The sequence below is a fragment of the Cebus imitator genome, unplaced genomic scaffold, assembly GCF_001604975.1.
Source record: "Cebus imitator isolate Cc_AM_T3 unplaced genomic scaffold, Cebus_imitator-1.0 Scaffold722, whole genome shotgun sequence".
Lineage (NCBI taxonomy): Eukaryota > Metazoa > Chordata > Mammalia > Primates > Cebidae > Cebus > Cebus imitator.
In genome coordinates this window covers 579,053-579,419 of record NW_016108037.1, presented here as the reverse complement: position 1 = coordinate 579,419, position 367 = coordinate 579,053, and positions in this window count along the sequence as shown.

Below are 367 nucleotides of genomic sequence, written 5' to 3'. Positions count from 1 at the left end.
GATCCGTAGTGTCAGATGTTTTGAGGAGGTCAAGCTGTAAGGACTCGAACAACAAAGATTTTTATTTATTTATTTTTTTTACTGTTGGCGTAAGAACTAACAAATACATTTGGTGGATGTCTCCGAAACAGTGAAATAAAGAAGGGGAGAGGTGGGACGAGTGTATTAATTTATAATGGTCAATACTTATAAAAGGAAATAATTATTTGAATTTGGAATGTCTCCAAGGAAAATACATGTGTTTGTTCCAGAAATTGACCAAACTTTAAACAAAAAAACCAGAAGTCATTCTCTGCTGATTGAAACTGACAGCTGGGCGTGGTGGCTCATGCCTGTAATCCCAGTACTTGGGGAGGCTGAGGCGGGT